This window comes from Arvicanthis niloticus, chromosome 3 (assembly GCF_011762505.2).
Source record: "Arvicanthis niloticus isolate mArvNil1 chromosome 3, mArvNil1.pat.X, whole genome shotgun sequence".
NCBI lineage: Eukaryota > Metazoa > Chordata > Mammalia > Rodentia > Muridae > Arvicanthis > Arvicanthis niloticus.
In genome coordinates, this window is record NC_047660.1 from 137,276,974 (window position 1) to 137,298,719 (window position 21,746).

At 52.3% G+C, this 21,746-nt stretch overlaps 1 protein-coding gene across 5 annotated transcripts in view; it reads left to right on the forward strand.

Moving 5' to 3' along the window:
• Positions 1-3,395: 3,395 nt before the first annotated feature.
• Kdm4b (lysine demethylase 4B) overlaps positions 3,396-21,746 on the forward strand; it is a 78,660-nt gene continuing 60,309 nt past the window's right edge. For 4 of the 5 annotated variants that reach the window (XM_076932003.1, XM_034497438.2, XM_034497439.2 and 1 more), the window contains exons 1-2: positions 3,397-3,574; positions 19,977-20,079. The gene's annotated coding sequence lies outside the window, so the exon portion shown is untranslated. Of the gene's footprint in view, positions 3,575-19,976; positions 20,080-21,746 lie in introns of all 5 variants that reach the window. The other variant, XM_034497441.2, reaches the window with a different exon arrangement.

A 21,746-nucleotide genomic window follows, 5' to 3' on the forward strand; every position in this document is an offset into this window, starting at 1 on the left:
ACTGTAGCATCTAAGCCTTTGACTAACAGTTTGCTGAACATTCTGGAAGATTCTACAATTGTACAGACAGCAGCAAAGGTTTATAGAAAACTAGATGTTGAAGATGTATACAAATGGCAGCAAGCATTGGTTTGTGAGGCTAGAATCCCTGGCACCTGGAAGTGGGAGGGTTGTACCAGGGCCTCGGCCTTCTGTAGTTTCTGATGTGCCTGCATTCTGCACTGTACAATGCAAGTTGGAGAGGAAACTGGGGAGTGGTGGAAGGGTGAGCAGGGGCATGTCCCCCACCTAGGGTATAAGGTTGCTAGATGGCTCACACAGACAAGCTTTGCACAGAATGAGCTCTGGGGAGTCAGCTGCTAGTCTCAAGCCAAGGATGAGACTGCTTGAAAGTTTTTACATTTGTTGTAAATGTAATTTGGTTGGAGAGTTCAGAGCACCAGCTGCTCTTTGCAGAAGACCTGGGTTTGGTTCTCAGCACCCATGTTTTGACTCACCCAGTTTCTGAGCATTTGATGCCCTCTTCTGGCCTCTGTAGGTACTGCACACAAGACAGACAAAAACACCCATACCCATCTAAAAATTCTTTTAAAAGTGAGTGTGTAAGTGACTTTATGGAAGTTAGTTTGAACCATGTGGGTGGATGGGTCCTGGAGATGGAACATCTGTAAGTTTTTTCTTTGATTTATTTTATGTATATGACTACACTGTCTCTTCAGACACACCAGAAGAGAGAGAGAGCATCAGATCCCATTACAGATGGTTGTGGGCCACCATGTGGTTGCTGGGAATTGAACTCAGGACCTCTGGAATAGCAGTCAGTGCTCTTAACCACTGAGCCGTCTCTCCAGCCAGGCACATGTTTTTATGCTTGACTAAAAGTGCTTTTACACACATCATGGAGCCCTCTCGCCAATTACTGGGTTACTTTTGAGGGGACATAACATAAACAGGCAGATGGATTACGCCTGTTAGTCTGTATTTGGTGGTTGAGACAGACGATCTTGACTTCAAGGTTAGCCTGAGCTACACAGTGACACCCTGTCTCAGAACCAAAACTCGATGGACATGGAGGTACATGCCTCTAATTCCAGCACTTGAGAGGTAGAAGCAGGTGGATCTCTTGAGTTCATGAAGCTAGCCTGGTCTACAAAGTGAGTCCAGGATAGCCAGGTCTGTTAACAAGAACCTTGTCCTGAAAAACCAAAACCGTCCAAATACAATGGGGTACAACAGGTTATATTCTCAGCACAGGCTGACCCCCCCAGAAATCGGAGATCTGTTTGCCTCTTCCTACTGCTACAACTAAGAGCATGGGCTACCATATCAACGATATTAGGAAACTTATGACTAGAAATTTATTTTAGAGAATCATGAATGGGCCACAGGTGTTGGATCCCCTGGAGTTGGAGCTGGAGGTGGTTGTATGCCACTTGACGTAGGTGCTGGGACTTGAACTCAGGGCCTCTGAAAGAATAGTGCTCAATCTTAACCATTATGCTATCTCTCCAGCTCAAGGCGAGTGTCTATACTACTGTGTAGACAGAGGAGTCCTAAGAGCAGAGCAAATTTAAAAAAATTCACCTGTCCTCACACAGGTCACCTGCTCTTGAAAATATGCTGGCAGTGGTCACACAGGATTCTGTTCCTGTGCACAGAATGGCACAGACATCCTGAAGGATAGAAACTGCCTGGGCCGAGGGTTAACAAACAGGGCTGATAGACACGTTCATTCGTGTGTGTACATACTTGTACATGTGCACCTGCACAGGTAGACATGTGCACCTGTGGAGGCAGAAGGATAAAGGACTCTCCTCCACCATGTGGGTCACACACAGGTCATCTGGCTAGAAAGCAAGTTTACTGAGCTGTTTCACCTGCCTATTTGCTTTTTGACCTCCAGTTCAATGTAACTAAAGATGATGGTACAGTCCAGATTTCCCAGCCTGTACGTTCTGAGTGCACAGTGATTGGTGTGGTGATGGCTGTTTCCTGTACGCAGCACAGTGAAGAGCAATGGAAACAAAGACTGTCCAGCTTGGAATACTTTATTCATAACCTTGGGAGTTAGTGAATTAACAAGAGACTAGGAGGGGGTGGAGCAAGTATCTTGGGTACACTCCTACTCTAAGGAGGGTACTTTCCGGATATTAGATGTTAAAATAGAAGGATTTCTAGTCTATCCCCAAAACAGGAACATTGTCATCCCTGCTTGCTCAAGTATAGAAGCAGTAAAGATGGTGGGCCAGCAAGGCAGGCTTTGGATAAAGTTGCTTGCCAAGCCTAGCAACCTAAGTGTTTGATCCTGGGACCCAAGATGACAAGAGTAAACTCCAGAGTTGTCCTCTGACCTGTAGAGGCATATACTCACACATATATGTAAAATAATAGAAATTTAAAATTATAAATGCATATTGATGGGGATGGTATCAGACCTTAACTAAATGCTCCTGAGTGCAAGGCTTGGTGATGTCTGTTCTTACATCGCAAAATGAAGACCAATGGAATCAATTGTGTGGAGTGGGGACTTGGACACCTGTAATGGGAATTTGGGTGCCTAGGCCTCCAATTTGCAATACGCTGAGCTGGAGAGTAGAACCTAGGAAAATTTGAGACGTAGATAATTAAATTTCCTCTTCCACTGAATTATTGCAAAGTTTTCCGTGGGTACAGCTATCAGTTCATGGGGGGAACCGAGGACCGGTTACGTGACTTCTCCAGCTGAAGTCACGCACGTTTTAGGGAACTCATGAACGTCTAGGGAGGGCAAAATGGAGCACTTTTGAGATCCTCTTTACTCTCGTTCGGCCTTTTGCAAAGCTGGGCTTAAATTCTGGCTCCAGATCGAGAACCACCGGGTTTCGAACCACTTTCTCTTGGCGTCTGGGACCCAGCGCTGATGTTGTGCAGGAAATCACGTACTCAGCAGCCGCCCGATAACAGGGTGGAGTCCGGAGCAGCAAGACGGCGATTGACACTCAGTCTCAACCATTCGGCACCCAGAGGCCGGTACCAAACGCCAATCCGCGTTTGTCTCAGTGAGGCCTGAGAACGCGCTTGTCAATCTGCGTGAGCTCCGGGCTGTCCTACACCCGACCGCAGTGGGATTGGCTGTGTGCATCTTGACGGGCATGCTCCGCATCCACTGAAAGCTGAGCCGGTCACCAGGCACGTGAGTGGGTGCCGGCGCGTCCTCGGGGTTGGACCAATGAAGAGAAGAAGTCGAATGCCTGCGCCCGCCCCAGGTCGCGGAGGGCGGGGCCGCTCGGTGTTGATGAGGGGAGGGGTGGAGCTGTCAGCTGTCACCAATCAGCGTGCGGGCGTGGGCTGACTGCCCAATGGCGGCTGAGTAGGAGCCGTCGCCCCGCCCCTCTGAAGCTTCGCCTCCCCGCCCCAGGCGCTTGCCGAGGGCTCGGCCGCGAGCGAGCGAACCATCGAAGGAGCGAAGGGACCGGGAGAGGGTACGAGCTGGGTGTCCCGGGCGAGCGAGCGAGGGCCGACGGGGGCGACGCGAGACAGCCGGGCACGCGCCTCTCAGCCTGCTGTCCACGGTCCTGGCCGCGCTTTGCGCCAGGTGAGTGTGCGATCGGTGGTGGCGATCAGCAGTTTCCAGGCCCCTCTGGGGGGCCGCGCGGCCGCCATGCCTGCCCCCACGCCGCGCCTTGGGCCACCGCGCGCACTCCAGGCCGAGGCTTCAGCTGCGGCCTACTCGGCTTTGCGGGGCGGCGGGGTACGCCGCGCTTTTGTCCGTTCGGGCGAAGCTGCAGTTTGTTGATCGACAAAACGATTGTGTGCCTGGGAAAGGAGGGTGTGTGGGTTTTTTTTTTTTTTTTTTTTTTTTTTTTGGTGGGGGGGGACGATGGGGCCGGACAAAGGCGGGGCGGGGGCGGGGCGCCGCGTCCCCTTTCCAGGGCACAAAAGATGACAGCGTGGGTGGCCCGGTCCAGCCATCCCTTCAACAACCCCAAATCCTTAAAAATAAAAAAATCCACTCCAAGTCTTTGCTCCCCCCCGCTTGCATTTTGGTTCCCTTTAGTGGACACTGAAGCTGTCCCCTCCAAACACTCATCCATCACGGCCTTACAAACTTGACCCCTGCATATCCAGAATATGTAAATCACCATACCGCCTGCATTTTTAAAAATGAAAATAAATAGTGCACGTATCCGCTGTTGCAATGGCAGCCTTCCCACCTCGCTTCCGTCCCCTGGTCTCTCTGCCTTCCAGCTCCCTTCTTTCTGTAAACCATGAAATGTGCAGTTGTCCGCGTGCACACTCATCCAGGGCATCCCGGCTGACAGGGAAGCTTGGCAAAGCTAGGGACAGCTAGGGTTGGCTTTTCTACTGCCATGATCTGGGGGCTTTAGGGGGCTTTGGTTAGCCAGCTGAGAGTATAAGGGATTCCAGGTTTGCAGATTTGATGCTGTAACTGGTGCAGTTTGAGCATCAGGGTTCCTGGGCTTTCCCTTGTCCCAGCTGTCTGAAGGGGGGTGGGGGAGAGGGTGGCATTGCTTTAGTAATTAAGTAACACCTGGGGAAGTGCCTTGCCTGAGTTGCTAGTTTTTTCGACTATGCAGAGGATGGATCCTGTAACATGTTTCAAAAAGCAAAAAGAAAGAATGTATCTTTCCCTGTGATCAAGTGGAATTTGTTCAGCCTGCAGCCTGGTGCCAGCAGGTTCATAGGCGCTGAGGATCTTGGTTGCGGAAGGTTGGGGGGTCCGGGATGTCTCTGTGTCCCATTAGTTGTGTATCTGACAGTCCCCAGGCTGGAGACTGCACTGTCCCCAAACAGCTCCTGCCTCAAAATGGGTTCATTACATGGGTCTTCAGGGGCTCCCACCACTACCAGGAAAGGGCTAATCACTCTCTTTAATTCTCCAGTAATTGCTGCCTTCCGAGTCACCAGGAGGGCGTGTCCCCAGACTGAGCCAGCCTTTTCTTTCCACCCTGCTCTAGCTGTAGCGAGCTTTCTTCTTCCCCTCCCTTTTCCCCCAAGCCCTGTGGTTGCCCTGTCTCTAAACTTACAGGGTCCCTTTGCAAGATGGTGAGCAAACTTTCTTCCTCTCCTTGGGAGGCAGGGAGCCTCAGGCGGGAGGTTGGGTTGTGCCAATTGTCATAGGGTGTTGTGATGTCTGGGGTGGATGTTCTTGTGCCAGGTGCTGCATGTGAGTGTGTGTTCTAAGCTGGGGATGTACAGGTCTGGGTGACAAATGATTTTCTAATCCTTTCCTCCCAGGGAGTGCGCTGCTGAGGAAACATCCTAGTACACAGAGTATCTGGAGACTCAGTCATAGTCTTGTAGATGTTTGTCCAAAGTCTGTAGCCTGTCTCCTTTCCTGCCCCAGGAGCCCTTCATCCTCCCTGCCTGCCCAGCCCTTACCTAGACTTTCTGCTCTTGCTTCCCTCCTCTGCTGGGCTCTGGCTCCTTGTTGTGCCTCCACTCTTTCACACATTGTCCTGGGAGCCCTAGCACTGGGTAGCCATCTGTCCCTGTGCTACCTGACACCTGTGGGGAGTCAACTAGCTTGTCAGATCACTCCAGGGGCTTGGGGCTCCTTGGGAAGGCTGAGAGGAGGCTGCTCTGGCTAGCTCAGTATCCACAGACAGTGAGATACTTGTATGTACACGTGTGTGTGTGTGTGTGCGTGTGCTTGTGGGGTAAGGGATAGAGGTGTGAGCTGTGGCATACTTTTTTTTTTTTTTTTTGGTTTCTGAGACAGGGTTTCTCTGTGTAGCCCTGGCTGTCCTGGAACTCACTCTGTAGACCAGGCTGGTCTCGAACTCAGAAATCCGCCTGCCTCTGCCTCCCAAGTGCTAGGATTAAAGGTGTGCGCCACCACCGCCCGGCTGTGGCATACTTCTTGATGTTTGTCTCTAGATCTGGAGATAGGGAGGAACATTCAGGGCTTGGTGGCCTTGGGCTTGTCACTTGCTCCAGAAGTAAGATTAGAGCCACCAGCCTGCCAAAGCCTCCTGGGAACAGACTATAGCAGATGGCCTGCCTCTGGAGAGACCTGTCACTGCAGAGCCTGTGAGAGTCAGGGACTGGGCTCTGCTTGACATCCTTGAAGTTCAAGCTATGGTGGAATCCCAGAGTTCTGGATTGAGGTCCCTCCTACAGGTAGGCACCTTTCCTGCTCTGTCCAGCATCCTGACTCCCTCTCAATCTGTAGAGTTGGCACCTAGCAAGCTCCTGCCCCCAGGTGGCCTTGAGGATCAAGGGCTAGGGGCCAGGAGTTTGGAAGCTTTCTGCTCTGCACCACTGTCCCACTGGCTGACTTCACTGTGACTAGGTCACCCCTGGGGCAGGCCTTACCCACACCTTGCCATGACCTATTTTGAGCCCTGTGGATCCATTGTAGATCCCAGCTCCCACCCTTCACTCTGCCTTCAGCAACCAGTGGTTCTGTTTGCTCTTGCACCCCACTGGCACCCTCTCTCCAGTCCAGGCCCATGCTTGTACAGACAGGACCTGCCTACGACCATTCTTGGCACCCCATACCCACCCTGTGTAGGTCCCACCACAGCTGTCTTGGCTCCATGGAGGTGGCAGTGACACCCCTCCCCATTGCTGTACTTTGATGAACTTGTCACTCATCTACTTCAGTTGACTCATGTCTTTAATCTTGGCCTTCTCTTCCACAGTAATGCTCCAGAAGTTGTGGGGTGTCCCTGTGCTGGAAGGTCCAGAGACTAGCTAAGCCTTAAATTAGTATCCAGTCAGAGAGGTCATGATGGTCAGGAAAGGGGCCTTGGCTCTATGCCAGCACCACAAAAACAGTTTCAAAGTTATGAATTGATTTTTAAAAGAGAAGTCTCAGATGGGTTGAGTTTCTGCTCCCCCCACTGGGTGTGGTGTGCTCTAGGCCCCTCTTCTTGGCTGGACAAGATGTCTGGGGCTCTGCCATTTTCCTGTCTGCTATTCCCTTCACCATGGGGATAAGAGAGCATGAGACACCACTACCCAAACCATCCCAGAAAAGTAAAATCTACTGAAAAACGAAGCTCAGAGCTGGGGATGAGTGGACAGAGTGCGTGTCTCAGCCCCGGGTTTCTTCCCCAGCACCGTGTAAACTGTGTGTGGATCCCCGCACTCAGGAGGTGGAGGTAACGGCAAGAGGATGGGGAGTTCTAGGCTAGTGTCTGTGTATTCAGGGATACATAGACTTTGTCTTGAAACTGCAACAAAACCATGGCTGGGAAGAAGGCCCGGCAGGCAGGAGCTGCTGCTGTGCAGGTGCAGACCCAAGGTTAAGTGTCTGTACTGACACAAGAGCTACTCACAGCCAGGTACAGGCACACGGAGACAGGAGGGCCCCAAAGAATGGAGAGCTCCCATCAGCAGAGACCACAGACCAGGTAAATAAGATAAGGGTGACTGAGGACACCTGTGTTGACCTCTAGCCTCCAACATGCATACACACACTAGTAATACAGCCACACACACACACACTAGTAATACAGCCACACACACACTAGTAATACAGCCACACACACACTAGTAATACAGCCACACACACACTAGTAATACAGCCACACACACACACACTAGTAATACAGCCACACACACACTAGTAATACAGCCACACACACACTAGTAATACAGCCACACACACACTAGTAATACAGCCACACACACACTAGTAATACAGCCACAAAGAAATAAGACCAACCGGGGTGGGGGTTTGCGTCCCAGCACCAGATGGATGTCTGTAAGGGCAGAGCTTCCTAGTTAGGGGTGGGCTGCCTCTTCTCACCTTGGGTAACAATTCCTGAAGACTTGTGAGCCTCACAGGACCTTGTACACACCTAGCCTCCAGCCTCATGGGATCCCCTCTGCACTGGGTGAAACATCATAAGCACCCCAGCCTCTTTCTGAGCCAGATCCAGTAACTGAGAAGAACATCAGCCCACCTAGAGGCTGCTTTTGCTTCCCCTAACAAGAGAGGTGGCTGGGTGAGGAGGGCCTGGCCATGGGTAGGCAGCCACTGGGTGCAGGGGCTTGTGTCTGCCACAATCTGTCCCGTTCATCTCCCCAGATTTACAGGTGTGCAGTGCTCACTTCTCCTTTGCTGGTTCTGTCTGTTCCCCCTTTCTTTCCCTCCTTCCTTCCCCTCCCCACCCACACAACTTTGGGGATAAATTCTTGCCAATCCATCTGGGCCCTGTGGTCTTTCATCTTTTTTGGTCTCTGTGCATGTGTGTCAGGCTGGTCTTGGAGAAGACAGGCCAACCTTACATGCGGGTCCTTGATTCTCCTGGCAAAGGATGGAACTCTCACCTTAAGTGCACAGACCAGGGCAGCTGGCCCTCCAGCTCGTGTGTCTGCCTCCCAAGTCACGTGCTCCTGCACTGGACTTTTTGGGTTCTGGGTGTTTGAGCTCAGCTCTACCCACTTATACCGCGAGCACTTCACCCTCTGAGGTCTCTATATCTCCCCAGCCCCGAGGATCCTCCTTTCTCTTCTTCCACAGTAATGGGATTGCAGGCTTGCTCAGTTGTGCCTGGTTTATTATGATTTTTGGGGATTTGAACTCATGCTTGTACAGCAAGCACTTTTCATCTCAGTTCAGGCTGTTTCTCTTACTGATACGGGAGTGCCAGGCTGGCTGTCCTTGAATAGCAGACAAAGAATACATTCGTAAGCCAGCCTGTGGTTGCTGCCCTGCTGGCTCTCAGATACACAAGGGAGCGTGGCAAACTTGGGTTTTTACTTGTAGGCCCATCTGAGTGGCAGTTTTGTCTGTATGTGCTGTAGGTGGAATTTCAGGACAGGCTCCATCCAGCCTCTGTGCCTTTCCAGAGTAGCTCCAGGCATTGGGTCTCTTAGCTGCCTATCCCGGCCTGGTCCCAGGGTATGGAGTGTAGAGCCAGATGATTGCTTGCAAGAGGAGAGGCCATGGGGCGATGGGTTTCTGGGGTTCCACAGAGCTGGAAGAAGCCTTCCTGGATATGGAATGTGTCAGGGTGTCTAGGCATGGTAGGATAGAAGAGGCAGCTGGGACTGGGGAGCCCAGTGGGTCTCAGCAGCTCCCCTCAACTCTTGTGTACTTTCTGTGAGATTTCTATATACTTTCTTTAATTAGAGAGGGTCAGCCATAAGGGGTCCTCCCTTGAGTGCTACCTTTTCAGGGAGGGTGTGGGCAAAGAGACAGGGACCATACATTGCTGCTGTGGGAGCAGAACCCCAGGAATTTAGGTACCCCTCTTAGGGGTCACCAGTAACCCCAGGGGACTAAAGGGGTTCCCCACCATCCTTCCAGGCTGCAGCTGGGAGCCGCAGCATTTTGGTCCCTGGCTGCTAGATGTCCCAAGCTAGAGACACCAGTGGTCTCACTCAGTGCCTGCAGCTGGTTGGCACAATCGCCTGGAGAGGAGGCAGCCGAGGTGGTGTGCTGTTCTGGCTCCCTCTGTAGTCAGGCTGAGTGTGCCTGGGGCAGGTGCAGCAGCAGCCAGTGACCAGAGCCTGATGATTACAGGTTGTCCTGGCACTGTGGGCAACCAGACAAGGGGCAGCTGAATCTGGGGGGGCCATTGTTGGGGCCACACCTGTCCTGGGTGATGAGAGGCATAGGAAGGAGGAAGAGATGCTGGGTCAGGGCCTGGGAGAGCCTTGAAAGCAGGCAGGGAGGAGGTGGGGTGCTACGCTGTGGGGGTGTCTCTGGGTCTCTCTGGGACTCCCTAGTACCAGGGCCCCATGGGGGTGGGCAGTGGGTTTCTCTCAGGAGCACTGTATACAGAGAGATCTGTCAGATGCATGAAAGTGACCCTCTTGTGGCCATATCTGGCGTTTCTGGATCACTTTCCACTAACATAACCCCTCTGTGGACCCAGCAAGCTCTGGCCTCTGTCACATGCAGGACCTGGCCATCAGAGTTACAGGCCCAGCCTTTGTTGCTTTGGGAAATGATTAGTTTTGGATTTTAAGTGTTTTTTTTTTTTTTTATAACGTCTGTTGTAGGGGCCGGGGCATGTGCCACAGTGGCACATGTGGAAGTCTGGGGATCAGGTTGGCATCAAGTGCCTTTACCTGCCAGGTCCTCTCGCAGACTCCCACGTTCCTGAGCCACAGTAGAATGTGAAAGCAGAGCTGGTGGCTCAGCGTGAGCCACCCTTGGTCACTGCAGCAGTTACTGCAGGCGTCTGAGTCCATGCTGGCCTTTGCTTTTGATTTAATTATTATTGTTGGTGGTGGTGATTGTTATTATTTATTTTGGTTTTTCAAGACAGGATTTCTCTATGCAACCCTGGTTGTCCTGTGGCTCACTCACAAAGATCCTCCTGCCTCCACCTCCCCCCTCCCCCCCAAGTGCTGGGATTAAATGTATACACCACCACTGCCCAGCCAGGCCTTTACTTTTTTTTTTTTTTTTAATTACATACTTATTTCATGGGTATTTTGCCTATGTGTGTTTGTGCAGTGCCTGTTGATGTCAGAAGACGGTGTCAGATCCCCTGGAGCTGGAGTTACCAATGGTTGTGAGCCACCTTGGGAGTGCTGGGGATTAAGGATGGGTCCTTTGCAAGGGTGGCCAGGGCTCCTTAACTGCAGAGCCGTTTGTCCAGCCTACTATTGGGCTTACCTCAGGAGCACAGGGAAGCAGCCGTCCCTGTGGCACAGATGAGGGCATGTCAGTGCCTGAAGCTGTGAAGCCTGAAGCAGAAGCTGAGCTCTGTGCTGTCGTCTGCTGCACCTGGGGCCTGAGCATGGCTGCAGTCACCTGGCCATAATGGAGGGCATGAATCAGGGGCGAGTGCCTGCCCAGTACACTAGACCTGAGGATTATTCCCCCAAACCCCAGACAGTATGGTATGATGACACGCTCAGCGGATAAGGGGCTTGCCCCACAGGGAAGAAGGGGAGAACCAGCCTGCCAGTTGTCTTTATGCTTCCACATGCATGACTTCCCCAAAAAATAAATAATAAAAATAAATTGTAAAAATTCATAACATGTTAAATTTTTTAAAATGAGCTGTAGAGTTGTGTCCAAAGATGGGTCCTCATGTGTCAGGCCAGGTGCTGACACCATGGGGGTGGGGGTGGGGAAAAGGGGCACCAGAGAGTGCTGAAGGGTCCTCCAAGGCACTGCCCCTACACTGGGTGTCCTGAAGATGATGACAGGGACTCCCAGGAACAGACAGATCACATATGTAAAAACCCTGGTGCTCCCAGAGGGCAGGAGCTGGTGTGCTCAAGGTTCACAGGCTGGCAGTGTCAGCCTCGGGGCATGTTCTTCAGACAGCTCCTGGGATGGGCAGAAATGGATGCTCCCCTTAGCACCTCTGGGGAGCCTGAAACCTTTCTGCTGCCACTGTTGCTGTGGCAGCCTGTGCTGCCTCAGGACAGAGTTCTGGTAGGGTCTGACAGCTCTGGAGGGAAGGAGAGGGAAGGATAAGCATTTTTCCTGGGACAGGCTATCACACCGCTCTGATCATGTGGGCCATGGGGAAACAGGGTATTGGGAGCAAGTGGGTTCTTTATGGTTCTGCAGTTGTTTGCATTCTTTGGTTACTTTCCTCATAATCTATGTGGAGGTCAGAGGGCAACTTGTAGGAGTCAGCCAGCCTTTTCTCAACCAGGTGGGTCTTGGGGAAAGAACTCAGGTCATCAGGTTTGGCGGCCAGCTCCTTTACCCTGATTCATCTTGGCCCCCTCAAGTGTTATGTGTGCAGGTACACGTGGATGCTGGAGGACTACCCTGGGAAGGCACCTCAGTTGTTCTCCACCTTGTCTTGGGAGGCAGTGTCTAACTGAGACTACAGCTTACTCTTGTGGCTGCTGGCCCAAGAGAGCTCCACAAATGCTCCTGGCTTCACCTCCCCAGTGCTGCCATCATAGGCCACACACCTCCTTCCAGCTTTCTCTCTGGGAGCTAAGCGTGGAGTCCAGTCCTCAGGCTCTGAGGCAGGCTCTGGCTCATGTGTACACACAGACAGGCATACTTGCATGCACAAGCACATGTCTCTAAGCACGACAGACTGCCCTGTCACAGCTCCTGTTCCTGTCCTTCTGGAACTCTCAGTGTTCCAGAGAAGCCCACTCTGTTCCCTTCCTGTCTGCCTCTTTTCCCATCCCCTGCTACACAGACTAGAGCTTCTGTGTTAGATTTGCCTGCTGTGGGTGTTTGGAGTATAGTCTTGCTGTGCGGTAGGCCATGGCTGTGAAGGGCTTCGAGCTGGTGATGAAAATGAAGACTCTGTGACCTCATGTCTTCATAAGGCCCTTTGTCATGTGTGTAGATGTGTGGTGGTGCCTGTGTTTTGTGCTGTGGTAGGCTGCAGGATTGCAGCTGAGGTGTGTGGAGCCAGTGACAGCTTTCGTCAAGCATGTTTCTGTTGTCATGCTGTGACTAGGGATGAGTTCAGACGTCAGGCCCTCCCACTGGCCTGATGTTATCAAAGTCTGTTCACTGTGGGTCAGAGCCTTGTTCCAGTTTATGACTGAGTAATATTCTGTGGAATGCATTGGCATCTTTGTTTTTGAGTTTCGGACTATTGTGAACATGTGTGAGTTTATGCAAATATGTGTATGTGTTCATTTTTAAAATATTTTAATTTTATTTTATGTGCATTGGTATGAGGATGTCAGATCCCTTGGAACTGGAGCTACAGGCAGTTGTAAGCTGGCATGTGGGATGCTAGGAATTGAACCTGGGTCCTTCAGAAGAGCAGATAGTTCTCTTAACCACTAAGCCATTTCTCCAGCCCTGTGTGTGTTCATTTTTGCCATGCTCAATATGTTCCAGAGTGGCTGCTCCGTGTTCCATGCCCGGGCAGTGTAGAATACGTCAGGATCTCGTTCTGGCTAAGCTTAGAGATCCCAACCCTCCTGTCCTGTCCCCTGAACCCTGTTTTGTTTGTGTCTCAGTCCTGGCCCTTCTCTCCTGTTGAGCTGGGTGCTGTGTTGTGTCCTGAGGCTCCCCCTGCCAGGGCATATTCTGGGATGGGGAACCTCTGGAATGGAATCCCTGGGCCATCAGCCTTTCCTGGCCCAAGTCATGACAGTCAGTGATGTCCTTGGCCATCATATTGTGACCTCTGCTGTGACACTTCACGAAGTATATGCTTCTCCAGCTCTGAGACCTGTCTGCTGAGGTGAGAACGCCAGTGACCTCCTTGCTTCTCAGTGTTCCCATCCGTGTCACTGTTGTCTCCATGCCCCTCACACTCCACTGCTGGGTGGCCTTGGGCAAGCCATGTCCTGACCTATGTCTCTTTCACCATCTGGGATAGTGTGGTGATGGTGCCTGACTGCTTCAGCTGGCTGTGGTGTGTCAGCACGCATGTGTGTCAATGCATGTCCACATGTTCATGTGAATATGTGTCCATGCCTGCGTGGACCAGGTGTCCCTGACATCTTGATAGGTGCCTCGCCCTAGCAGTGCTTCAGCCATACCACGAGGAGGAGGAGACGGAGCCAGTGAAGAGACCCGTCCCAGGCCACTGGTCTCAGTGAAGCCCTGGGATGGCGGGGGCATCCAGCTCCATCTTTGGTCCTCCAGACACTGGCTATGATGTCTGATGCAAGGCTACATAGAGTATGGGTCAGTGAACAGATGCTGGCTGGGGCTGGTGCTCAGAGCCAAGAATGCACACAGAGGCCGCAAGGTCCAGGAGGCTGTGGCTCTCTGGGAGGTGTCTGTCACTAGTGGCACTGGGTGCTGGGGTTCTGCTGTAGCTTCTTTGCAGGGGAGAGGCAAGTGGCTGTCACCAGTCTGCTTTCCTCCTCTGATCTAATGGTGCTGGCAGGTCCTGGCCTCCCAACAGGCTATGGTCCCAGAAGCCAGGACTGGGCAGCCATGCTGCAGGTAAACCTGGTTTCCTGCACCTACCCCAGCACTGGCTTACGTTTTTACTTTATCGTTTATTTTTATTTATTTATTTTTACTTTTGGTGTACTTATTTTGTGTGTATATACATGTATGTGTGGGCCTGTGTGTCACACACTGTGCCTGTGGAGGGAGTCACTTTTCTCCTTCCACCATAGGGGGCCTGGGGTTTGGGGCAGGTGCCAGACATTCCTATGTTTGTCCCTGGCAAGTCACCCCGGCCTGATTGGTGTTATTTAATGACACTGATTATTCGCCTGAATGAGTGTCTGTGACCATGCGTGCTTGCCCTGATCATTTGTGTTTGTGGTGAGGTCAGTGTGCAGATGTGCGCTCCCACTCATTTTCTCTGCCTTACCCTCTGTTAGATAAGGCTTCATGAACCAGAAGTTCACATGCCAGGCTGAACTGTTTGCCAGCAAGCAAGACCTGCTTGTGTGTCCCCACACAGGTTGGCACACATGGGTCACACTGAGCCAACACTAGCAAGGGAAGGGGTTCTGGAAAGGCTCCCAGGTGTGTTTCCTGAGGCCCCCACATGTGGGCACTCTGAGGATGCCAAAGATCTTTCTCTTTCCCTTTGCCTGAACCATCTCAGGCAACTGTGGGCTGAGTCCTCTGTCACTAACACTTGAGTGCACGTCCTCTCCAGGCTGGACCAAGTTGTCAGATGTGTCACCCCCAGCATTGACAGACTCCATCTTGACTCTGTGGTAGCCTGTTAGTACGAAGACAATCCAGGGTTCAGATGGTCCACTTCTTGTCATTCTCTTCACTGGGAACAGCCCCTTGAGTCTGTGAAGGTTTGATGAGGGCAGGCTCCAGGCGGGTAAGTGAAATGTCACTGAGTCCTTGCAGTGTTGGTACAGAAGGCCTAGTGTGGATCCATTCTGCTTGGTGACATGAGCTCTGGTTAGAGGTTCCACTCTGTTCCTTGAGGGAGACATTTGAGCTGTAGCGCTCACTCCCCACCAGGAAAGCTCTAGAGAGAGAAGGGCATCTCGTGGCCTTGCTCTGTGCCTATCCTTTATCTGCCTTCCATCCTGAGACACAGCACAGTTTCTTCTCCCAGGGTTGTTGGTGATTTCCCGTCTGCTGACATCATGGTGTTCATGGCTCTTGAGCCACAGTGCTGTCAGCAGTCCTCATCTGCCTGCCTGCTGCCCCGTCTCACAGTCTCCATCAGAGGCTCTGGGCATGGAGCCCACAGGCCAGCCCCTCGTGCCTCTGCTCAGCCTGTGTCCCCAGTGTCTGCAGTGCCACCTTGTCAGCTGCTTCAAAGGCTCCTCTTGGAGCCCTCTGCGTCCCTGGGTCCACATGCCATTCCCTGCCGCGCCAGCAGGGTGTGCTACTCTTACTCACAGTGCCTGCACCCTGGGCTGCAGGGACCTCTTGGCTGGTTTCAAGTTTCTCTACTTCCCCAAGAAGTTGGTTTTTGCCATTCACTCATTTTCTAGGGCAGTTGCGACATTTCTCCCAAATTTCATTTGGCTTTTTAAAAGTTGCATTTGGTTATTTCTTGACTTCTGTGTGTGTATGAGCACGTTCCTCCTCAGTATGTGTGGGAGCTCAGGGAACAGTCTCCCTTCCCACCACGCAGGACCCCAAGGCTTGGCAGCAAGCACCTTTACCTGTTGAACTGTCTCAGCCCCCAAGTTTTATTGATTTATTTATTTTATAATTTTTAAATGTTAGCATTTAATTATATTATGTATGTATGAGTGCAGTGCTTGTGGAAGCCGGAGTGGGCATCAACTCCCTGGAGCTGGGGCCGTCTGCCGCGGTGCTGGGACTGAGGGCCTCCCCAGCTCAGCCCTGTGCTCAGCCTCCAAGTTTTATTTAGTTCAGTTTTCTTCCTCCCTTTCTGTGTTTCAGACTGGGTCTCGCTGTGTAGTTCTGCCCTGTCCTGATTTTGGCCTATGCTAGGCTTGAACTCACAGAGTTCTCTCTGCGTCTGCTCCTCAGTGCTGGGTTAAACATGTGTGCCACCATGCCTGACAGTTTTAAATTTTGATTTTTGCTATTTTCTGAGACAGAGTCTGGCTTTGCAGCCCCAGATGGCCCTAAACTCTCTCTCTCTCTCTCTCACACACACACACACACACCCCGCTCTCGTTCATGAGTGCAAGTACGGCAGGCAGGCGCTGCCCTGAGCTGCACCTCGGTCCTCTCATACTCCAGTTCTATTCCTGTGACAGAATCCTGGGGACCAGAACAGTTGACTTAGAGAGAAAAAGCAGTTCTGGCCTGATGAGAAGGCTCAGTGGGTAAGGAGCTTGCTGCCATGCCGGCCGTGCGGTGACAGGAACCGACATGGCCTCTGACTGCCACACCCTGGCTGTGGCATGCACTCACACAAGATGGACAAATGAAAGTGTAATGGACGTGATTGAAAACGTGCCCGTGTGCACGCAAGCTCGTCCTCCCAGCCGCTCTTCACTCACTCACTGGGACGCCTGTCCAGGACGGCCTGGTTGCCTGCCCCTCAGGCCCATGCACCTCTCCTCTATGGCTTGTGCACTTCCCATTGTTCCCAGGTGGCAGGCGATTATTATGGGCTAGACTACAGCAGTAACATCAGAATTCAAGGGGTGGGCTGTGGACAGATGCTTATGTCCTTCTGGAAAGTGCTGGGTGTACTGTTGGGGTACTCTTGAGGTACTGTTGGGGTACTCTTGAGGTCTCCTAGGGAATGTACAGAGGCTCCTGGGCATCCCCCTGTGCCAGGGCCTTGCTTGTGGCAGAAGCCAATGGCTGTTTCTGCCATCTGCAGCTACCCTGTTGTCACAAGCTTTGGCCTCATGTCTATCCTCCCTTGGCTTCAAGCCCCGGACCTTGGGACTCTGGGTGTCCTCACTGTCTTTAGGCATATCTGAAATTCATCTTCAGTGATGACTGGTTGTAACGGTGTGTCCAAGGGTCCTGTTGCCAGCCTTGCCTTATCCCTCTGCTTGACAACATCCCCACCACACCCTGTGTTAGCCTCTGTGTCTCCTTGGCATACCCCCTGCTACCTTTCTAGGGTGTGGGGTGGGGTTGGGTGCTTGGGTTTCTTGTCACAACACACTGGAGGATATTGACAAGCCTGTGTGGCCTGTCCCTGGTCATCTCTGTCTTGACCTGGCCGGATAGAGAGTTGGTGTGGGGAAGGCTGCAGAGGCGCTCCAGTACTGCCTCCTTGAGCCTCCTTGCCTGGTATCTGTGTGATCATAGCAGCCAAGGCTCCATTGAGAGCCCTAAGACTGTGGTCTGACCCTGATGACACCCCAAAGATGCTGGGGAGACACATCTCCTGATGGACGCTCACTGTGGGAGCAGAGCCTGCTCTGGCCCCTGCGTCCTGTTCCTGCACCTGTCTGGGACTGAGAGGGATCTGCAACCACACAGGGAACCCCTCTTTGTAGCAGCTGTGTCCTGCTTGGGTTGCTATTGTGGGGACTCAGGGTGGGGAGAAGTGAGGGTTCTTGTTCAGACAGGCTGCTACCTGCTGAGGCAGTGGCCTTCTGTTGCTCCTTGGTCTCTCTGGTGGCTGGCCTGGGACACCCTGATGGGTGGAGTCCTCCGTGCTGTGGTAGGGTTGCTGCTGTAGACCTGCTGGGATTTTGCTTGGAGAACAGGGCTGGTGTACAAGAGCCTTGTGATGTACAAGAGCTGAGATCTGAACAGTGGCCATCTGCTCAAGCTTGTCAACTCCTCCTACAGCTTTCAGAGCCACGAGAGTCTATGCCCAACGCCAGGGCAAGATCATGCGCCCATCTCCAGTGTGACTGCCCCACTGCTGTAGGCCAGCAGCTGCTTCTGTTGGCCTCGAATGTCCCTGAGGAAGTGTCTGCTCAGACCCTTGCCTGACTTTTCATGGCCTGTCTTTGCTTGAGTGTCAATGGCTCTATGTTCTGAATGCTAGTCCCTTTTCTTGTAATTGAGTGACTCCTTATCTGTTGTGAATGCTGGTTCCTTTTCTTCTTGGTGTTGAGTGGTGTCTTAGGGTTTCCAATGTTGTGATGAGTGTGACAACATGACCAAAGTGAGTTGGGGAGGAAAGAGTTTTGGGGCTTATACTTCCACATTCAGTCTATCACTGAAGGAGCTTGAATAGGACAGAAACCTGGAGGCGGAGCTGATGCAGAGGCCATGGAGGGTGCTGTTTACTGGCTTGCTCCCCATGGCTTGTTTAGCCTGCTTCTTATAAAACCCAAGACTGTCAACCCCGGGATGGTGCCATCCAGAGTGGGCTGGACCCTCCTACATCAAATCACTAATTAAGAAAACGTCTTACAGGATTGCCTACAGTTAGATTTTATGGAGGCATTTTCTCAGTTGAGGCGCCCTCCTCTCTGATGGCTCTAGCTTGTGTCAAGTGGACATGAAACTAGCCAGGACAAACGGTGAGCTCATTGTATATTCTGGATACTGGTCCCTTGTCTTCTTGTTGTTGAATGGTGAAGACTCTTTTCTGAACTTTGATCTTCTTGGACCTGTGGCTCTCAGCTATTTCCTAGGCTGCTTCTCTCTTTTATCTTAGGAGACTTTCAGTTTAGAGCCCAGTGCATGTCTCCTCTTACCTCTTGTCTGAAAGCCGCCTGCTTCAAGGCCACAAATATTTTTTTTTTTTTTTTTTTTGGTTTTTCGAGACAGGGTTTCTCTGTGTAGCCCTGGCTGTCCTGGAACTCACTCTGTAGACCAGGCTGGCTTCGAACTTAGAAATCCACCTGCCTCTGCCTCCCAAGTGCTGGGATTAAAGGCGCGTGCCACCACTGCCCGGTGGCCACAAATATTCTTAGGGTTTGATGGTTGATTTTAAAATTTGGTCTGGACTGACTTAAAATTAATTTTGTGTGTGGTGTGAGGTCAGGGTCTAAATTCATTCTTTTCCATGTGGATTGCAGGAACTTTTCTTGAACAAGCCCCCCTCCCCCCATTGATGGGTCTAGCCTTAGCACAGATCTTCAGTCTGGGTCTATTCAGGAATCTCAGCTCTGGTAGGTCTTGCATGGCAGCTCTTGCTTAGCCAGGGCCAGGTTTTTTATTGCTGGAGGTGCTGGGGCTGAAACCCACGGCCGCCCCAGCCACCGCCCACCGGGATTCGGTCAGTTCTTGGAACTTTGCTATCCTATGCTGTCTGGCATCATTTTTTGCTGGGCTGGTGGTCAAAAAGCTCCTATCTCCATAAACACCCCTACCTCCCCTGCATCCATCACTCCACCACTTTCTTACCCCCGCTGGCAGCTCAGCGCTGCCGTTTACCTGGGTGCTGGGTAACTCAAGTTTGATTTGAACTCAAGTCCTGTGCAGCAAGCACTCACCCACTGAGCCATCTCTCCAGCCCCTCTGTTGGCTTCTCTGTTCTTTCAGAAAGTTGTAAGTTGGTGCTGGGCCTGCCCAGAAGCAGAGTGGGGGACAGCAAGGGCAAGGTCAGAAGCCCCAGGGATGGGGCAGGGGCAGTCTCCAGACAGCGAAGGAGGAGGGGGAGAAGATGGAGGTCCTTGCTGATGCTGGGCCTGGGAAGACGAGCCTAGGGGATTCTGAAGGCATGGTGACAGTGGGAGTGGGATGTGGCAGGGCCTTGGGTGCTGGGAAGGAAGTTGTCAGACTGTCACTATTGAGGAAGTGGATGGGGGAAGGCACAGGTGGGGGCCATGAAGGTTGCAGATGGGTAACCTTAGCCACAGGCTTCAGTCACAAGGCACAGTGCCACAGTGGCACTTCTCATCGTTAAGCCCTGAGCACTTGAGTCCCTGTGCACTAGATGGTGGCTCACTGGTGGGGACTACACTGACATAACTCTAGAGGTCAAGGGTTTTGAAAGAAGCCAGGCATTTTGTGCTTTTTGAGGCCAGGTGTAGCCTAGGCTGACCTCAGACTTGGTGTGTAGCTGAGGCTGGCCTCAGGTTTCTGCCTTCCTTCTTCCACCTCCCGAGTGCTGGGGTGACAGGCTAAACTTGAAAATCAGTAGCTGTCTGTGGCTTCTCTCTTGTCACATGACTACTCCCAGCTCTCACTGTGCTCGCTCACAGTGGGGCAGCAGAGAACTGGGGACAGCCTACATGATGTTGAACAATGACAGTGATGGACAGGGCTGTGCCAGGTTGGACAGGCGGGGCTATAGCCGCGCAGCTCAGTCACAGCTCTCCTCTGCACCTTGCAGGCAGGACACTACTGGAGGTGCCTGACAGGAAGCATCCTGCCTGCTTCCGTGAGCCTGGGTCATCTGGCCACCTCAGCCCCTTGGAATCTCCTGGAACCCCCAGGTAAGTGCCAGGCCCAGGGAGACAGGTTGGCTGGCCTGGTCTGGTGAGGCCTGGTGGGCTGTGGGATGGAGTCTGCTCCTGTCTAGCAGTGGTGACTGGGGACTGTTCTACTGAGGTGGGACCGACAGCTCAGGACACCTGTGTGTGGGCCACCTGTGGGATTGTGGAGCTGTGTGACCTGTTTTCTTTAGCCACCCCCAGCAAGATGTTGGAATCAGGGTTGGGGCTAGGGTCTCCAGAAATGGGAGGTGACTTTTGAAACACTTTAAAAACAGTGAACATAGCCATGCGTGGTGACACACTCCTTTAATCCCAGAGGCAGGCGGATCTCTCTTGAGTTCGAGACCAGTCTAGGATACTTACTGAGTTCTAGGACATAGTGAGACCCTGTCTTGAAAAGAAAACAAAACAACAATGCAACCCTGGTGGACATGTGCTGGAGAGATGGTTTGGTGGCTGAGAGCAGTGGTTGCTCTTCTAGAGGACTGGGTGGCTGACAACTATGTAGCTCTAACTCCAAGTGGTCAAACATTCCGGCATCTGCAGGCCCCTGTACTCACATGCACACATAACTTTTGTCTGCACCTTGCAGGCACCGCTGCTTCTCACATGTACACTCAGATGTGCGCACACACAAGCACATACATAATTTTAAAATCCTTTAAAAAGTGGATCCACAGAAAGAGAGCCTGTTTGTGGCCAGTGTTTCCAGAGGTAAACCCAGGGCTTTGTGCATGCTGATCCATGCCTAGCATCAAGCCTCACCCAGCCTCCCTGTGAAGTGTGAATTATGTTAAATACACGTCTAGTGCTCATCGTGTGTCTGTGGTGGCCGTCAGAGTCCCCACCCAGTGTGGGATGTTGTTTCCACCCATGTCCTTCTCAGCCCCCCTCGAAAGGCAGTGAGGTACTTCTAACCAGTCACCCTCTCACACAGCAGGTCCCTCTGCCCTCAGGAAGCCAGGTGGGTTTATGTGTGTCTGGGACTAGGGACACAATCCTGGGCCTTGTGTGTGAATTTGGGCACGACCACTACACCACTCTGCGGCGTGGGTAGGGCTAATTTAGCAGAGGCATCTGCAGTGGCCTGGGGTTCTCCAGAAAGGTGCAGGACTGAGAAAGGCCCAGATGAGGCTATCAAGTTGTAGGTAAATATTTGGGGTTTCAAGTTGGGCTTCATGTTGGCTCTGAGCCATGGAGACAGATGCCACTGCCAAGTGGGTTCATTGCCACCACCCTGGTTCAGGGATGACTCCCAGCAAGGTGATTTTGCAAGGCCATGGAGTTGGGGGTGGCCTTTCCACTTGCTGTGGGCAAGGAAGCCATGGCTAAAAAGTCTTGACATGCAAGGCCTGGCTAAGCACCACAGACGGGAGGAAGGAGCTGCAGGAGCTGCAGGAGCTGCAGGAGCTGCAGGAGCTGCAGGAGCTGCAGGAGCTGCAGGAGCTGCAGGAGCTGCAGGTCCCGGAATCACTGTCTAACTGAGATTTTTTAACTGAAGCTGGCATAATAGAGCCTTACACTGGAAATTACTGCCTGTTGGGCTCAAACAACCAGAGCCACTCTCCGAAGGCAGTGTTGATCACTGGTGGGTGAGAGGCAACAGACAGGTGGGTGTAGCTTGGAAGTCTGTCTTAACCTCCTAAAACAACTGCTTTTGTCCTTCA